This window comes from Vipera berus (genome assembly GCF_964194415.1).
Source record: "Vipera berus genome assembly, chromosome: 2".
NCBI classification, from domain to species: Eukaryota; Metazoa; Chordata; class Lepidosauria; order Squamata; family Viperidae; genus Vipera; species Vipera berus.
Window position 1 is genome coordinate 10,122,288 of NC_138203.1, and position 16,971 is coordinate 10,139,258.

At 45.2% G+C, this 16,971-nt stretch overlaps 1 protein-coding gene across 3 annotated transcripts in view; it reads left to right on the top strand.

Moving 5' to 3' along the window:
- Positions 1–16,036: 16,036 nt before the first annotated feature.
- Positions 16,037–16,971, top strand: part of CNTFR (ciliary neurotrophic factor receptor) — a gene marked incomplete at its 3' end in the record, with an annotated part of 353,983 nt that continues 353,048 nt past the window's right edge. For all 3 annotated transcript variants that reach the window (XM_081319297.1, XM_081319298.1, XM_081319299.1), the window contains exon 1: positions 16,037–16,197. The remainder of the gene's footprint in view (positions 16,198–16,971) is intronic.

Consider the following 16,971-nt stretch of genomic DNA (forward strand, 5'->3'; position numbering starts at 1 on the left):
CCTATCCAGAGCTCTGTCAAACCATCATTTTAGCTTCTCTTCCTCTCTTGCAGAAAACGGCCCTGGAGACACGTTTCTGTTGCTGCCGCTGTTATAAACTGCACCTTTATGACTTGGTAATCAGCTGCTGTGCCCATCAGGAAAATAGCCACAAATAGAGGCCATGTGTGTGCAGACACGGAAAGGAGTAATAGCATCAAGAGGTGTCTGTCTGTGTATAGAGTGAAAAGTGGGGAGGAAATTGTTTCTGCAGGATGCAGAGAATCCCAGTTTCACTTGGATGAGGGGTGGGTCTCTAGAACTTTTCATAGCCCTAAAACCTACATACTTTTTAGTCTGTTCAGTCCATTCTACAAAGCACCTGAAGGCAGGACAAAAAGCAATGGGTGAAAACTTAGCAAGGAGAGATCCAACCTAGAATTAAGGAGGAATTTCCTGACAGTGAGAACAATTGGCCAGTGGAACAGTTTCCCTTCAGAGGTTGTGGGTGCTCCATCACTGGAGGTTTTTAAGAAGAGACCAGACAGCCATTTGTCCTGAATGGAATGCTTGTGGAGGGGGTTGGACTAGAAGACCTCCAAGGTCCCCTATCGACACTGAAAATATTTCACCAGCTAGCCCCAGTACTTACGACCTTTTTCCACCCTTCAGACTGGTGCAGCATCTCCACATGATCAAAATTCAGACGCTAGGCAAATTACTCACATTTATGACAATTGCAGTGTCCTGAGGTCACATGATCCACTTTTACAACCTCAAATCAATACAGAATCCAGATTCACTTAACCACCATGTTATTAACTTAACAGCTGAGGTGATTCACTTAACAACTGGGGCAAGAAAAGTCGTCAAATGGTGCAAAACTCACTTAACATCTGTCTTGCTTAGGCTCAATTGTGGTCATAACTTGAGGTCAATCTACCGTATACGGAGAACCATCAATGCAATCTTTTTTTTTTTATTGAAGAGTTTTAAAATACAGTTTTCTTTTAAGAATCCCCCCTTCCCCCTCCCTCCTCCCCCCTCCCTACCTCCCCCCCTCCCCCCCTCCCCCCCCCCCGACTTCCCAGAGCTAAATACAAGGTATATATATAAAAAGCAATCATAAACAATCATATACTAACAATTATAAACTCTAAAATCCATCACTCTCTAGCTTATATAAGATAAAACAAATAATAATAATATTGAATATGTATAAAAAAAAACACTAAGATAATAAAGAAAAAAACAAAAACGAAGGAAGACTTATTCAAATGCTACATAAAACTTCTTAACCCTATACTTGTTCTGGATAAAATCAATCCATTTTCTCCATTCCATAATATAGCGTTCTTGCGAATGATCTTTCAAATAGGCCGAAATCTTCGCCATCTCTGCCAGGTCGGAAACCTTTAAAGTCCACTCCTCTATGGTCGGCAGTTCCTCTTTCTTCCAGTATTGGCCTATCAAAAGTCTTGCCGCCGTAATTAAATTCAACATCAACTTGGTGTCCACAACTGTGGCATCTGTAATTATTCCCAACAAAAAAAATTGCGGACAAAACTTTATCCTCTGTTTAAAAATCTTCTGCATGTTCCACCAGACTTTTATCCAAAAAGCCTTAACCTTTTTACAAGTCCACCATATGTGAACCATCAATGCAATCTTAATTCAACCTGTCATGTTCTCCACAATAGTATTCCTTCCATGATGGTATTCTTAATGCTCCTTCTGTTTGATGTTGAGGTGACATTCTGGTTCAGGGTTGTCTGTGGTTGTCTCTGTGTGTGTGTGTGTGTGTGTGTGTGTCTATGTTTCTGTGTGTCAAAAAGCCAAGTTAGTAGCCAGGACCATGTGACCATCTTTTATATGTGTAAAAAAGGGCTTCAATTGAACAGTTCCGGCCACCATCTTGACTTTTTTGACCCCGTCTCCCCATAAGCATCCTCGTTCTGGCTGTTTCTCCTGAGCTGCAAAGTGCCACCCCGCCTACGTATGATCAAGCATGGTTTGTTAGGATTAACTGAACCTGGATGCTGCTCATGAATTTTTTAAAAGGTAGAATATGTACAAGCAAAGAGGGAATCATTTGCAGTACATTTTAATAAAGTCCTACTCACTGGTTCGCCCAGGTTGGAAGTCATACATATATACATAAAGACAGATGTACGTGCTTGCCTCCATATACCCATCACTACCTTCCCTTTAGGAATAAGGAAATGCAGACATGCAGCAACCAAGGGCATAAGACATTAAAGGTCTGAGATAATATAAACTGTACACCATTCTCACCAGCTCCACTCAAAGTTCCCTTCCACCCTTCATCTCCTTCCCGTGTCCCACTTTGATTCCTCAGCTGCCTCTGGCGGTTCCCACCCCTCTCTTTTCAGCATCTCATCAACTCCACTCAACCACAATGTTCACAAGTCATAAAAATGATGTTGAGACTCTGGAAAGAGGGCAGAGAAGTGCAACAAGGATGATTAGGTCACTGGAGGCTAAAACTTATGAAGAACAGTTGCACGAATTGGGTATGAAAAAGAAGGACTACGTGTGACATGATAGCAGTCTTCCAATATCTGAGGGGCTGCCAGAAAGAAAACGGGGTCAATTTATTCCCCAAACCACCAGAAGGCAGGACAAGAAGCAATGGATGGAAACTAATCAAGGAGAGAAGCAGCCTAGAACTAAGGAGAAACTTCCTGACAGTGAGAACAATTAACTAGTGGAATGGCTTGCCTTCAGAGGTTGTGGGTGATCCATCACTGGAGGTTTTCAAGAAGAGACTGGAGAGCCTTTTGTCTGAAATGGTATAGGGTTTCCTGCCTGAGCAGGGGGTTGGACTAGATGACTGTTAGGCATATGGTGATAGCCTACAATGTTGGGTTGAAAATATATTAACCATGATGTTATGTCTTTAAGATGTTAATTGGCCAATGGGTGTGTAAGTGTTCTCATGGCCATAAGAGGGAGCTAGTAACGTAGCTTCTTTCTCTCTCTGAATTCACTGCTCTCTACTATTACTGTTTTTGCTCTGTTACTGTTATAAACCTGAACTGTGTATTGACCTCTGGACCGGTAAGAAGACTTTGTATCTTGGATTGCTACTTGGACTGTTTATTTTTGACTGTGCATTTTTGTTTTTACACCACCTTAAAGTAAAATACTTTTTGCTTTTACAACTCAGTGTACTCTTGTGTTTACTGTGTGACTCTTACTGCTCTCAGTACCCTTCCTTGTCTGTGCAACTCTTTGGTAGCACAAGGAGACCTCTGCACAACAAATTCCTTAACTATGACCCTTCCAACCCTGTTATTCTATTTTCTATGCTCTCAGCCTTCCTTCTGACCCATCCACTTTGCCTACATGGATTCCATTTGTGATCCAATCAACTTCAGGTTCTCTAGGAGACCAAACAACCTCAAGAAGTTGGTCCCAAAGGTCCAATCTATATGATCCCTTTCTACAGTCATTCTGGTTTCAAACCAGTTTCTTTCACATAGCATAGGAGGGGAACTCAAGAGGATAATGTAGTTCCCTGGTTGACAGATCTTCCTATAAGAACATTCTAAGATTTAACTCCGAATCTTCTTCCCTGGAGTTTCAACTTCTTCTAGCGATGGATGTACAACAGTTCAAAGTTACAACTGAAAAAAGTCACTTATGACCATTTTTCACACTTATGACCACTGCAGCATCCCCATGGTCATGTGATCAAAATTTGGACACTTGGCAACTGGCTCATATTTAAAAGGTTGTAGTGTCCTGGGATCAAGTGATCAACTTTTGCAACCTTCCGATAAGCAAAATCAATGGGGAAGCCAGATCCCCTTAACAACCAAGTTACTAATGTAACAGCTGCAGTGATTCACTTAACAACTGTGGCCAGAAAAGTTGTAAAATGGGGCAAAATTCACTTAAGAACTGTCTTGCTTCGCAATAGAAATTTTGGGCTCAATTGTGATCATATGTTGAAGACTATCTGTATTCTTTTCTGTGCCAGGCATGCCTATGAATCAATCCATGCTTAAACTGTAGATATATTTTTTAAATCATGTTTACATCTTTAGCCAAACACTCATCACCCAGTCATCATTCTCATTCATTCTGGAGTCTTTGAGGCCAAATCTTTTTTCTGAATTCACTCATCACATTTCCATTCATCCAATTTTATCACCTAACTAGAAAAAAAAATCCTCATATTACATTTGTTTCTTGGGTTTTTTCCGCCTGAGAACCAATCTCTGATTATTCCATTACCATCGTACATTAAAGCATGACTATGGTAGCAATAAGGGATGCGGTGGCTCAGTGGGTTAGGACGCTGAGCTTGTCGATCAGAAGATCGGCAGTTTGGCGGGTCGAATCCCGAGTGCCACGTAGCAGAGTGAGAGCCTGTTACTCGTCCCAGCTTCTGCCAACCTAGCAGTTCAAAAGCACGTAAAAATGCAAGTAGAAAAATAGGGACCACTACGGTGGGAAGGTAACAGCGTTCCGTGTGCCTTTGGCGTCTAGTCATGCCGGCCACATGACCACGGAGACGTCCTTGGACAAGCGCTGGCTCTTCGGCTTTGAAACGGAGATGAGCACCGGCCCCTAGAGTCGAAAACGACTAGCATGCATGTGTGGGGGAACCTTTACCTTTACCTATGGTAGCAATAGCCCTAAGATTTATATATTGCTTCACACTGCTTTACAGCCCTCTCTAAGCGGTTTACAGAATCAGCATACTGCCCCCAACTAGCAAGTCTCACCAACCTATCAGGTCTTCATAGGGATCCACAATGATCTAGATCAGTGTTTCTCAATTGTGGTAACTTTAAGACGGATGGACTTAAAGAGCTGATGTGGTTACCATCTTCAAAAAGGGGGGGGGGAAACAGACCCAGGAAACTATAGAGTAATCAGTCTAACATCAATACCAGGCCTCCTCAGGGTGCCTCCGATCAAAGAATGCCGATTGGTGGCCCCCAGGGGCAGGGCGTTCTCTGTGGGTGCACCAGACCTGTGGAACCGCTTGCCGGTTGAGCTCCGGATGGCCCCTGACCTTCACTCCTTCCGGCGCGATCTAAAAACGTATTTATTTGAGCAATCTGGCCTGGTCTGATGGGTTAGGGTTGGGGTTCTTAACATGTTTTTAATTATTGTTTTAAATTTTAAATTGGGCATTATATTGAATGGTTTTTAACTTTTGTATTCTGTATTCTGTTTTTATATTTATTGCCCTGTACACCGCCCTGAGTCCTTTGGGAGAAGGGCGGTATAAAAATATAATAAATAAATAAATACCTGAGAATATCCTGGAAAAAATCATCAAAATACAGATCTGTGAACATCTAGAAACAAACAAAGTTATAACTAGCAGCCAGCACAGGTTTGTTAAAAACAGATCATGGCAAACCAATCCAATTTCATTCTTTGACCAAGTGACTAAATTAGTAAGCCAGCGAAATGCTATAGACATAGTATATTTAGACTTCAGTAAGGCATTTGACAAAGTAGACCACAACCTACTTTTTGGTAAGCTAGAAAAATCCATCCACCAGATGGATTTGTAACTGGCTGACAAACCCTACTCAACAAGTAGTCCTTATTGGTACTACACCTACATGGAGGAAAGTAAGCAGTGGAATATCACAAGGTTCCTTCTTAGGCCCAGTACTCTTCGATATCTTCATTAATGACTTAGATGAGAGGATAGAAGGGGAAACTCATCAAATTTGCAGATGATACTAAGCTGGCAGGAATAGCCAACACCCCAGAAGACAAGCTTAGCATCCAAAAAGTTATTGACAGGCTTGAACAATGGGCCCTATTGAACAAAGTGAAATTTAATGTAGAGAAAAGCAAGGTTTTACACCTGGACAGGAAAAACCAAAGGTAGAAGTACAGATTAGGTGAGACTTGGCTCAAAACCAGTAAATGCGAGAGGGACCTTGGAGTCCTAGTGGGCGATGAGCCAGCCGTGTGTAGCAGCAGCCAAAAAAGCTAATACAATCCTTGGTTGTACAGTATAAACAGAGGCATAGAATCAAAATCACGTGAAGTATTAGTACTGGTTTATAAAGCTTTAGTAAGGCCACACCTGGAATACGGCATCCAGTTTGGGTTACCACATTCCAAAAAAGATGTTGAGACTTTGGAAAACTTTATGCATGTATATATACAGCAGACAAGATAGTCAGGAACACAGGAACATCATGAGGTAAAACTCTAGACACCATATGGAGCACACAGAAGAAAATGAGGGGGGGAGGGAAACTCTCCCTTTACACCCACAGCAATCAATCATAGCACAGATTGCCGCATGCATGAGCAGACAAAATAGTCAGAAATACAGGAATATCATGAGGTAAATCTCCAGACACCATATGGAGTACTCAGATAAAAAAAGGCGGGAAAAAAGGTAAACTCCCCCTTTATGCTTACAGCAACCAATCATAATGTAGATTGCCTCATGCGAGAGCCAGCACTCTCCAACCAATTATTGTAACTACCACTGTGTGTTCTGATACATTGTACAATTTTATTGTTGCACCTATTAAATTTAAATATCCTAACAACAACATAACCCTGGATGATAACCCTTCAAGACTGGATAGTACTCAAGATAGTCATACCACAGTCATGCCTTGTGCAACTGACCCAATTTTATGAAGTTTTTTGCAGTGGTTGTTAAGCAAACATCAAGGTCATTGGTCAATAACTGAATAACAGAACTGGAAGAGACCTTGTAGATCTTCTAGTATGATCCTCTGCTCAAGCAGGAGACCCTATACCCTATTCTTGAAGACCTCCAGTGATGAGGCACCCACAACTTCTGAAGGCAACTTCTGTTCCACCGCTTGATTGCTCTCGTCATCAAGAAATTCCTCATTAGTTACTTCTATCCTTGATTAGCTTCCATCTGTTGCTTCTTGTCTTGCCTTCAGATGCTTTGGAGAATAGGTTGACCCCCTCTTCTTTGTGGCAGCCCCTCAAATATTGGAAGACTGCTATCATGTGCCCCCTGGTCCTTTTTTTCATTAAATGGGTGCTGCTTTGCCAAAAAAAACCCAACTAGAATTAAATGACTTTGGGGCAAATTGTCATAAAATGCAGTCATGTGACTACATGACACTTAAAATGGTCATAAATGCAGACAGGTTGCTCAGCAATCGAAATGCGAGTAGGTCCGTTGGAACTTCCTAACAGTCTCTAAGCAAGGGATTGTAAGTCGAGGACTATTTGTAAAAAAGGACCTGGAGAACTTTCAGCATACTAATTTCTTTGTAATGTTGCTGGATGAGTTTTCTAGCTGCTGGTGTTGCAAACAGGAAAAGACATCCTTGGACAACTTGGTTGGACAAGAAGACCTCCAAGTTCTTTCCAATTCTATTATTTTGTGCTCTAAAGACCGAATTATACGAAGAAAATGGAATGTAAGGAGAAGGCACGTGGGAAAACCCAACACAGTGAAAGGTGAAATGAAATGACTACAAATTGATGTCTTCTCAGCAAATTGAATCACCTAAAATTGAGAAAATTGAGGTGGACTGGAATGGGACTCATTTCAGATAGAAGATCCCAGAAGAATAGAACTTGGTTACAGTCCTACTGAGGACCAAATAATATCCATGGATAACTCTTCAATATGATAATTGTCTACGTTAATGCTGCAACCCCTAATGCGGAAGAAAAGAATATTGGCAAACGTGATGGGCATGCTCATTCTGATATTGATGAAACCAGTGTTTTTTTTGTAAAAGAAAAAGATGCCGGAACTCACACATGTCATACAACCCGCCTTGCCTACCCTACAAGGTTCCATCCAAAAAAGGTGCTGGAACTCCGTTCTGAGCGTTCTATGAGAAAAAAAGCCCTGGATGAAACATATAAAATGTTCTACTTCTGGTGAGGTCTGCAAAGCCAATGTTGGACTGAGTGAGGAGCAAAACTTGGTAGGACTGTCCAGCCTAAGAAGCAGAAAAGAGAATAATGTAGCCATTTCTGCCAATCTAATGATTTCTTCACTGCTAAGACATTCTTCAAACATCTAAAAGGGCACCATTATCAAACAGTGTACACAAATCAAACTGACTATATTAGTAGTAGAAGGAGGTGGAAGAGCTGAGTTATGACACCAAAGACATGGCCAGAGGCTAACTATGAAACAGACTGCAAATTGCTCATGTGTAAATTCCACATTGAGCCAAAGCAGACTAACAAAGCCAACCCATTTCTATGATACCAACTTGAACATATACTTACCCGTTTTCAAGAAGATCAGGAATTGTTCTATTGCAGAAGGCACCAGACTAAAAACTGGGAGACTCTGAGTTCTAGTCCTGCCTTAGGCATCAAAGCCAGCTGGGTGACTCGGGGCCAATCACCAGGAAACTGTGAGTTCTAGTCAGTGCTTTTTTTGTAAAAGAAAACGGTGCCGGAACTCACACATGCCTTGCTTACCCTACAAGGTTCCATCCAAAACAGGTGCCGGAACTCTAACTCTAACGTTCTATGACAAAAAAAGCCCTGGTTCTAGTCACGCCTTAGGCACAAAAGCCAGCTGGGTAACCTCGGATCTCTCTCAGCCCAACCCACCTCACAGGGTTTCTGTTGTAGGGGAAAAGAGGAGGAAAGTGTGTTGCATACTACTACCCAAACCGGAAGACATAACAGATTGTGCAAACGATCATACAGTACCCTTAAATTTGCATGCTAGCAAAATAATGCTTAGGATCACGCAGCACCGATTACAGCCCTAAAAGGAGACAGCAGATGTTCAAGGTGGTTTTTAAAATGAGAGAGGAATGCAAGATGCACTGATGCATTCTGGATGATTGACAAAACCAAAAAAACAACAACACCCAAAAGAAGTCCTATGGAAGACCTTTGTGGCATCCATATGAAGCTATGAAATATCCTTAGGAAAATGGGGGTCCAAGAACATTCTGCCTTCTCAGAATAACAGAGTTGGAAGGGATCTTGGAGGTCTCCTAGTCCAACCCCCTGCTCAAGGAGGAAACCTTATACCATTCTGGACAAATGGCTGTCCAATCTCTTCTTGAAGACCACCAGTGATGGAGCACCCACAATTTCTGATGGTAAGTCGTTCCACTGATTAACAGAATTACAGAATAACAGAATGGGAAGGGACCTTAGATGTTTTTTTTTATTCCAACCCCCTGCTCAAGCAGGAAATCCTATAACATTTCAGACAAATGGTCATCCGGTCTTTTTTTTAAAAGCCTCCAGTGATGGAGCACCCACAATTTCTGGAGGCAAGCAGTTCCACTGGTTGATTGTGCTCACTCTTAGGAACTTTCTCCTTAGTTCCAGATTGCTTGTCTCCTTGTTTAGTTTCCACCCATTGCTTCTTGTCCTCCACTCAATTATTTTGGAGAATAGGTTCACACACACACACAGACACACAGACACACACACACACACACACACACACACACTCTTCTTTGTGACAGGCCCTCCAATATTGGAAGGCTGCTATCATGTCATATTTTTTGGATTGTTAATTTTTAAAATGGTTTCACAATTTCTAAAGGTACAGTACCACCACCAATAGAAGAGAATATTGGTAGCACAGGGTTGAATTCTGTGTAAGATTGCTACAGGTAAAGGTAAAGTTTCCCCCGCACATGAGTGCTAGTCGTTTCTGACTCTAGGGGCTGGTGCTCATCTTGGTTTCAAAGCCGAAGAGCCAGTGCTTGTCCGAGGACGTCTCCGTGGTCATGTGGCCGGCATGACTAGACGCCAAAGGCGCATGGAACAGATTGCTATAAAGGTATATATTACGTACTTAGCACTGGAACAAAGAGTTAGAATGGTCTATATTAACCGATCAATGGTTAAGAATTCTTTAAAAAAATAAATCTTTGGTATGTGTCTTCTGATCTTCAAATGAGATTAACTGAACAAAATATGTACTTTCAGGATCACTGCACGCCTTAAATAATGTTTCCAAAGGGTTAGTCATCAACCTGATTGACCCGTTGACATAAAAAGGATGGGTGGATTCAGATGATATCGGATTATTTTGCTATTAGCCTGTTTTGATTTAGACTCTGAAACTTGGTTAATAGAGTAAACTTTGTTAATATGATAAAAATCAATGGCCTTTAATGATTTAAATTGACTTTTTCTTCGGGCACGGAAAACTTGAAATCAATCATGATAGGAAGAGACATGGATTTTCTGACCATAAAGAGGCAGCAAAAATATTTCTCTTCAAAGTTGGAAAGACATTAAGACTGCAAGATTGCACTGCTGGATGGTTGCAGTGAGCCCAGTGTGACGTGTGTTCAGTCATTTGTGCTTACTATACAGTCCTTGGAATGAACACAAATGGGCAGAGTTTGGGAATCACTAGAGAGGCTTATTAAAATTTAAATTGCAGGTAGTCCTTGGCTGACCACCCCAAAGGGAACCCAGAATTTCTGTGGCTAAGAAAGGCAGTTAGTAAGTGAGTTATGCCCAGTTCTATGACCTTTTTTAGCCATGGTTGTTAAGAGAATCACTGCAGTTTTTAAGTGAATCATGCGGCCATTAAGCGAACCCGGCTTGTCCCATTGACTTTGCTGGTCAGGAGATGGTTGGGAAAGTCACAAATGGTGATCAGGTGACCTTAGGACAGGGCTCTCCAAATCTGGCAATTTAAGACTGGTGGACTTCAACTACCAGAACTGATGATGTTCCCTAGTTGGGTCATGAAACGTCTGCAAGAAAACCACCAAGCCCAGAGAGCATCATGGAATCCCACAGTCCTCCTCCTCCTCCTCCTCCTCCTCTCCACAAAGCCCACTCCTTTCTACCAGTAATGATGCTACTTAGTTGGGTAATGAAACATCTGCAGCAAAAACACCAATCTCAGAGAGCACCAAGGACCCCACAATCCAACCCTGAGCTACAAATATTCTCCTCCGTTGGTTATGTTTACACCAACCCTGTTACAGGGCCACCTGAGGGGGGGGAAGGGGCTTAAATCTGCAAGGCTTTGCACCCACCGCCTCGAACAGGTTTGAAGTCAACAGGAATAGAGTCAACAGAGGCAAGGGAGAGGCAGCAATGGGAATAGCCCACTTCATGCCAGAGGAGATTGGCACCTTCCCAAAGACGGGTGGAGAACCGGGATTCAGCAGTGGGAAAAGTCCCCATAGGTGTGAGGTGTGAGGTGATAGTGACACCCAAGCCCCAACACGAAGGAGGCAAAGTAGCTTTTCATCTTTACAACCTTGGCCCAGTCCCCACCCCCACAGCCCAAACCACCTCAAAGGGTGGTTATTCTGGGGGGGGGGAAGAGGAGGAAAGTGTATTGCATACATTGGCTGCCTTAAATATTTGTAAAAAATAATGAAGGTGAGATTTTAATAAAAAAATAAAAAGCCTCTTGACCATCACCAGCCCATCCTTATTTCAAAAAAGGGGGCAGTTCTGGGCAGCGGGAAACTGAGCAGAAATGCATGACAATTGTGGTTGCCTTGCAGAGCACAAAGATGGCATTGCCAAACTTGGCGCCATCACTTGTGACTTCCCTGATTAAACTGGCATCTTGCAGCTTATCGGTCAGTTGGCAGCACCTGTGCAACTGGAGGGCAGGCTGGGATGCATGCAGGAGTCTCTTCCGCTTCAATGAACTTGCTTAAATGTCAAGGCAGGACAAGAAGCAAAGGATGGAAATTAACCAAGGAGAGAAGCAACCTGGAACTAAGGAGAAACTTCCTGGCAGTGAGAACAATTGATCAGTGGAATAGCTTGCCTTCTCTGGTTGTGGGTGCTCCAACATTGGAGATTTTCTTTTTTAATTTTTTATTTGTGTATCAAGCAAACATTAAGTCAATAGCGGTTTGCATCACATTGCGAGGAGGAAATAAGATTGTCCCGTTACATATAAGAAAGCAACCACAAAGAAAGGAAAAATTATTGCATATAACAAGTAATAAAGTTCAACTAATAGCTCTTTTTGACATCCAATTGTACCATTGACTCCAAGACAAATAATAATCTGTGTCCCCTCGTCCCCTTAACATCATAGTGAGCCGATCTGATTCCGCACATTGGAGATTTTCAAGAAGAGATTGGAGAACCCTTTGTCCGGGACAATATAGGTTCTCCTGCCTGAGCAGGGGGTTGGACTAGAAGACCTCCGAGGTCCCTTCCAACTGTGTTATTCTGTTAATTAATCAGTGGAACAGCTGTTGCTTGTCTGGATTTCGATCATGTGACCGTGAGGATGCTGCAACGGTTGTAAGTGTGAAAAACGGTCATAAGTCATTTTTTTCAGTGCTCTTGTAACTTTGAATGGTCATTAAACGAACTGTTGTAACTTGAGGACTACCTGTATGGGATCTCCTACTTGAGCAGGGGGTTAGACTAGAAGACCTCCAAGGTCTCTTCCATGTCTGGTATTCTGTTCTTCTGATATCTGTTTCTGGAGAGCCAGCCTCTGTAGGCCTCAGGATGCAGAGGCCGTGCCCTCAGGAAATCAGGGGCCTTCAAGCCCCATCATCCACAGCGCCTGTAAACACTCTGCCTCTTTTCCGAGATCTTGAATTATTTCAGCCCTGTGGTTTATGGATGCATCTGAAATGAACTCCTCATTCAAAACCTTAAGATTATTTTGTTACCCCGGGCCCCTTATTAAGTGCTGTCCCCAAAGACGCATCAAAATATTTTTAAATGGAAGCGAAATATTTTGTTTTCAAGCATTTTCTTTGCTCAGTTCTCTCCACTCTCCACTCCCATTAGGTTCATCCAGCCGCCAGTTTAATTTGTTGTAGATTTTACATTATGTATTCCGGTTTTATGACATCTGGGTTGCATTGGTGTTTTAACCTTATTTGGCGACATGTTTGGCTTGGAGCCACATTAAAATGCAGTTCACAAAGGCGTAATCAATGCTAAGCAAATGGTTCTGAGTAGCCCCTCTCCTGCAACGCCGTTACAGAAAGGCTGGGGGGTGGGTGGGCTCTGCATTCCTGAAGACCATCCCCAGCAATGGTTTGGCCCAATCTCAAAGGCCAAGACAAACACATTTAGTTAGCGACGGTTCAAAATTATAACGGCATTGAAACAAAATGGCTAATGACCATTTTTCACACTTAATGACCGTTGTAGCATCCCCGTGGTCACGTGATCAAAACTCAGATGCTTGACAACTGGTTCATAATTATGACCGTTGCGGTGTCCCTGGGTCACGGGATCCTCTTTTGAGACCTTCTGACAAGGAAAGTCAGAACGGGGGAAGCCAGATTCACTTAACAACCACGCGACTAACTTAACCACTGCAGTGACTCGCTTAGCAACTGTGGCAAGAAGTCGTAAAAATGGCCAAAACTCACTTAACAACTGTCTTGCTTATCAATGGTAAGAGGGAGTGAAAGGTCTTCAAAATTTAAAATCGTAAGAGGAATTAGCTGGGAGAGGAGAAAGCTACCTTAAAGTTCTCAGGAAAGGAACGGGGATGGAGAAGGCGTCTCAGAAAAGACTCCAGAGTTGCCTTATCAGTGAGATGGAGACATATTAATTTAATTTAATTAATTGGTTAAGGCATTAATTGGTTAAGGCATCGGTGGAGCAGTGGGCTAATGCCTCCTTAAGTAACACCAGCTGCCTGCAATCAGTGCAGGTTCGAGTCCCACCAGGCTCAAGGTTGACTCAGCCTTCCATCCTTCCGAGGTAGGTAAAATGAGGACCCAGATTGTTGGGGGCAATTAAGCTGACTTTGTAATAATGCCGCTTGGGTGTGTGTGTGAAAGCCCTAATAAGCAGGCATATACATAGAATGAAGGCTACTGCTAAGCTTGTAAGCCGCCCTGAGTCTTCGGAGAAGGGCGGGATATAAATGGGATTAAAATAAATAAATAATAAATAAATAAAACAAAACTGAATTGAAAAATAGGAAAGAGCAAACGGAAAAGAACTGAATAACAGCAAAAGTGAAATTAATGGAATAACAGCAAAAGAACCTATTGTTCTAAGGGTCCATAAAATAACCAGGAACTCCAAAACGAGCTAACAAAGCATGCTCAATAGACTATTGTATATTATCTGACACACCTGGCATTCGTGGTCTGCCCGTTTAAACGCACATGCAAGGTATGATTTGGCAAGTTTGCGGAGGGTAGCAGGAAATACGTAGCAGGTGGTCAGAGAGAGTGTAAACCCATAGTTAGTACCTCACCCAAGGGGGAACGAGGAGGGATGGACCGCCAAGTGCAGGGAATGTGTTGATTTGAGATGATGAACTTTGGAGAGAGTCAAGCCTTGGTGGCTTCTCTGCCGGCTTGTTGCAATAAACGAAACAAGGAGGCCTTCGCTGTGTCCTGGCTGGTTACCAGTCAAGAGAGTTTGCCTCTGGTTGTGCAGAGAAGTGGCCAGGAGCACATAACAGCAACATAAAGGTTGGGCTCAATTGTGGTCATAAGTCGAGGATTACCTGTACTGGGGGCCATGCAGATCATGTGGTTCTATGAGACGGGCCCCTCTGCCTTTCGAAAAAGCCGCCTCTGATTTTTGCAGTGATTTTTTTTTAAAAAAAAATTATAATGCTTGACTTTGACTTACGACTACGATTGGGCCCAGAATTTCAGTTGCTAAGCAGTGTGGTTGTTAAACGAGGTATCCCGTAACCGGCTCTGGTTCTACAACCATTTTTTTTACAGTGGTTGTTAAAGAGAATCACACAGTCAATAAGTGAATCACATAGATGTTAATTGAATCTGGCTTTCCGCATTGACTTTGCTTGCCAGAAGCCGGCTGGGAAGATTGCAAAGTTCCCCCGGCTGACCTGCGCGCTGCCTTCCCAGGACCGAGAGGGGCCAGGCGCGCGTTCAGACGGACACCGGTTGCTGCCCGGGCGTCGACGCGTGAACAACGCGCTTGGGTCTGTGTCTGCGCGCTTGGGGACCGGCCGCACCGCTTCTCCGCTGTCCCATGCCTCGGGAAAGTCTCTGCCCGCCGCGTGCGGACCAGGGAGGCGTGCGCCCCTTGCGGACACCCCCACCCCCCCATTCCCAGCCGCCTTCTGCTCGCCCTTCCGCCTCCAAGAACACGGACCAAAGCCACGCGGCTGCCCATCCAGACGTGCAGCGGGCTTGATTGTGGGAAGATGCTCCCGAAGCGTTCCTGGCCGGGAACGATCCCTCCGTGCCGGGGCTCTCCCGGGCAAAGCAACCTGGAATTAATGGCATTAATTAATTAATTAATGGAATTTAAAAAAAAAACAACAAAAGATTTGAAAGATTACTCGCAAGAACATTATATTATGGAATGGAGAAAATGGATTGAGTTTATCCAGAATAAGTATAGGGTCAAGAAGTTTTATCTAGCATTTGAATAAGTCTTCTTTCGTTTTCTTTTTTCTTTTTTTATTTTGTCTTCTATATATATTTAATAATGCTAAGTTTTGTTTGATCCTATATAAGTTAGAGAGTGATGGATTTTAGAATTTATAGTTGTTAGTATATGGTTGTTTATGATTGCCTTTTTATATATATATACCTTGTATTTAGCTCTGGGAAGTCCGGGGGGGGGAGGGGGGTTAGGGGGAGGTGGGGGGGGAGGAGGGAGGGGGGGAGGGGGGGAAGGGGGGAGGTAGGGAGGGGAGGTAGGGAGGGGGAAGGGGGTTTTTTAAAGGAAAACTGTATTTTTAAAACTTTTCAATAAAAAAAAAAAAGAAAGAAAAAAAACAGAAAAAAAAAAACAACAAAAAAAACCACCTCTCCTAGACCTTCCAGCCGGGCGCACCTGCCGGAGGCGCGGCTCCTCGGGCATCCCGCAGGGTGCAGCGGGGGCCGTGTGGGAGCCCTGGCGCTCTGCCTCCGGGTCCCGGGCAGGGGCTGCAGCCTCGGCGGTCGGGTGGGGGGCGCGGGCTCCTTCCCGGGGGCGTCCGAGTCCCGCTCGGGGGAAGGGCCGGCTGCTGCCGCCGCCGCCCGCCCCACTCCCTCCTTCTCTGCCTCCGCCCGCTCGGCTGGTCACATGGGGGTGGGACGGGGGGGGGGACGAGCTTAAAAGCGCCTCTGCCTCGCTCCGCCGCTCTCTTCGCAGCTGGTGCGGGAGAGGCGCCGCCGCCACCGCCGCTGCTGCCGCTGCCGCCGCCTCCAGCGCCGCCGCCGGGAAGGAGAGGCAGCGAGCGGGCGGGCGAGGCGGGCATCCCCCAGGGCGAGCGGGCCAGCCGGAGCGCTGGCGAGCCGGGCGCGCCGTGGACGCGGAGCGAACGCGGTGAGTGTCGGAGCGGCTGGCGCCGGTCGGGCCGGAGGGCAAGGGAAGGGGCGTCCGTCCTCTCGCCGCCCCTGCCCGGGCTGCTTCGCCCGCCCGCCCAGCCCAGAACGGCAACTTTGCCCGGGGAGGAGGGAAGGCAAGGCGTGGCGGTCAAATAGGGTGGGGGGGGGGTCCCGGGGAAGGGCCGTCCGTCCTCGCGGTCCCTGCCCCGGTTTTCGTCGCCTGCTTCTGCCGCCGAGCTCCGAAAGGCAACTTTGCTCTTGCGGGGGGGGGGAGAAGGGGGGAGGGCGAGGCCCGGCGGCAAAATGGGGAGGGGTCCCGGCTCAGGTCAGGTAGCTGCGGGGGGTCTTTGCCCCCCTTCTCACCCCCATCCTCCGTCCGGTCGTTTGATTGTGCCGGGACGGAAAGACTCCGCGGCTGGCCGACTCTCCTTGCCGCCTTGGGAAGGGGAGAGGTCTCTGGGGGTCGCCGGGGGCCATGGGGGTCAGCCTTGGAAGAGGGAGAGACTGAGAAACGCGGGGCGGCGGCGGCAGCAGGTTCATTCCCCCGCCCTCCGGTCCTGGCTGGAGAAAGGCGACTTCGGCCATTCCGGCGCCTTTTGCGCCCCCTCCCCCGGTAATGCTCCTAAAAGCTGGGAGGAGAAGGCGAGAGAGATGGATGGGCTAAATCGCGACCACCCCTCCAAAAAAAAAAAAGGCGGCAGAGATTGCTGCCCGCCGCCGGGCCGTTGAGTCCACGCTTGGATCGCTGTTCCGTCGGTCGCGGAGGTTTCCT